This window comes from Indicator indicator, chromosome 29 (genome assembly GCF_027791375.1).
Source record: "Indicator indicator isolate 239-I01 chromosome 29, UM_Iind_1.1, whole genome shotgun sequence".
NCBI classification, from domain to species: Eukaryota; Metazoa; Chordata; class Aves; order Piciformes; family Indicatoridae; genus Indicator; species Indicator indicator.
The window spans coordinates 13,251,205-13,253,733 of NC_072038.1; positions in this window are offsets into that span (position 1 = coordinate 13,251,205).

The window sequence follows — 2,529 nt, forward strand, 5'->3', positions numbered from 1 at the left end:
ATTGCAAGCTCCATTTAGTCTCTCTCCTCAAAATACACTAACTGGCAAAAGAAATTTGGTGCTAGGATGTTCCCTTGATGTGTTAGCCGCATGCTTTTCTTTGTCTCTGTGCGGCTTGTAAAGCAGCTTTTTTCCACCTGCTTAGACATGGCTGTAACTGGTGACAGGAAAGAGCTAGGCCAGAATTGCAAGCTCCATTTAGTCTCTCTCCTCAAAATACACTAACTGGCAAAAGAAATTTGGTGCTAGGATGTTCCCTTAATGTGTTAGCCCCATGCTTTTCTTTGTCTCTGTGCGGCTTGTAAAGCAGCTTTTTTCCACCTGCTTAGACATGGCTGTAACTGGTGACAGGAAAGAGCTAGGCCAGAATTGCAAGCTCCATTTAGTCTCTCTCCTCAAAATACACTAATTGGCAAAAGAAATTTGGTGCTAGGATGTTCCCTTAATGTGTTAGGCCCCATGCTTTTCTTTGTCTCTGTGCGGCTTGTAAAGCAGCTTTTTTCCACCTGCTTAGACATGGCTGTAACTGGTGACAGGAAAGAGCTAGGCCAGAATTGCAAGCTCCATTTAGTCTCTCTCCTCAAAATACACTAACTGGCAAAAGAAATTTGGTGCTAGGATGTTCCCTTGATGTGGAAAGCCCAATGCTTTTCTTTGTCTCTGTGCGGCTTGTAAAGCAGCTTTTTTCCACCTGCTTAGACATGGCTGTAACTGGTGACAGGAAAGAGCTAGGCCAGAATTGCAAGCTCCATTTAGTCTCTCTCCTCAAAATACACTAAATGGCAAAAGAAATTTGGTGCTAGGATGTTCCCTTGATGTGTTAGCCCCCATGCTTTTCTTTGTCTCTGTGCGGCTTGTAAAGCAGCTTTTTTCCACCTGCTTAGACATGGCTGTAACTGGTGACAGGAAAGAGCTAGGCCAGAATTGCAAGCTCCATTTAGTCTCTCTCCTCAAAATACACTAACTGGCAAAAGAAATTTGGTGCTAGGATGTTCCCTTGATGTGTTAGCCCCCCATGCTTTTCTTTGTCTCTGTGCGGCTTGTAAAGCAGCTTTTTTCCACCTGCTTAGACATGGCTGTAACTGGTGACAGGAAAGAGCTAGGCCAGAATTGCAAGCTCCATTTAGTCTCTCTCCTCAAAATACACTAACTGGCAAAAGAAATTTGGTGCTAGGATGTTCCCTTGATGTGTTAGCCCCCATGCTTTTCTTTGTCTCTGTGCGGCTTGTAAAGCAGCTTTTTTCCACCTGCTTAGACATGGCTGTAACTGGTGACAGGAAAGAGCTAGGCCAGAATTGCAAGCTCCATTTAGTCTCTCTCCTCAAAATACACTAACTGGCAAAAGAAATTTGGTGCTAGGATGTTCCCTTGATGTGTTAGGCCCCATGCTTTTCTTTGTCTCTGTGCGGCTTGTAAAGCAGCTTTTTTCCACCTGCTTAGACATGGCTGTAACTGGTGACAGGAAAGAGCTAGGCCAGAATTGCAAGCTCCATTTAGTCTCTCTCCTCAAAATACACTAACTGGCAAAAGAAATTTGGTGCTAGGATGTTCCCTTGATGTGTTAGCCCCATGCTTTTCTTTGTCTCTGTGCGGCTTGTAAAGCAGCTTTTTTCCACCTGCTTAGACATGGCTGTAACTGGTGACAGGAAAGAGCTAGGCCAGAATTGCAAGCTCCATTTAGTCTCTCTCCTCAAAATACACTAAATGGCAAAAGAAATTTGGTGCTAGGATGTTCCCTTGATGTGTTAGCCCCCATGCTTTTCTTTGTCTCTGTGCGGCTTGTAAAGCAGCTTTTTTCCACCTGCTTAGACATGGCTGTAACTGGTGACAGGAAAGAGCTAGGCCAGAATTGCAAGCTCCATTTAGTCTCTCTCCTCAAAATACACTAACTGGCAAAAGAAATTTGGTGCTAGGATGTTCCCTTGATGTGTTAGCCCCCATGCTTTTCTTTGTCTCTGTGCGGCTTGTAAAGCAGCTTTTTTCCACCTGCTTAGACATGGCTGTAACTGGTGACAGGAAAGAGCTATGCCAGAATTGCAAGCTCCATTTAGTCTCTCTCCTCAAAATACACTAACTGGCAAAAGAAATTTGGTGCTAGGATGTTCCCTTGATGTGTTAGCCCCCATGCTTTTCTTTGTCTCTGTGCGGCTTGTAAAGCAGCTTTTTTCCACCTGCTTAGACATGGCTGTAACTGGTGACAGGAAAGAGCTAGGCCAGAATTGCAAGCTCCATTTAGTCTCTCTCCTCAAAATACACTAACTGGCAAAAGAAATTTGGTGCTAGGATGTTCCCTTGATGTGTTAGCCCCCATGCTTTTCTTTGTCTCTGTGCGGCTTGTAAAGCAGCTTTTTTCCACCTGCTTAGACATGGCTGTAACTGGTGACAGGAAAGAGCTAGGCCAGAATTGCAAGCTCCATTTAGTCTCTCTCCTCAAAATACACTAACTGGCAAAAGAAATTTGGTGCTAGGATGTTCCCTTGATGTGTTAGCCCCAATGCTTTTCTTTGTCTCTGTGCGGCTTGTAAAGCA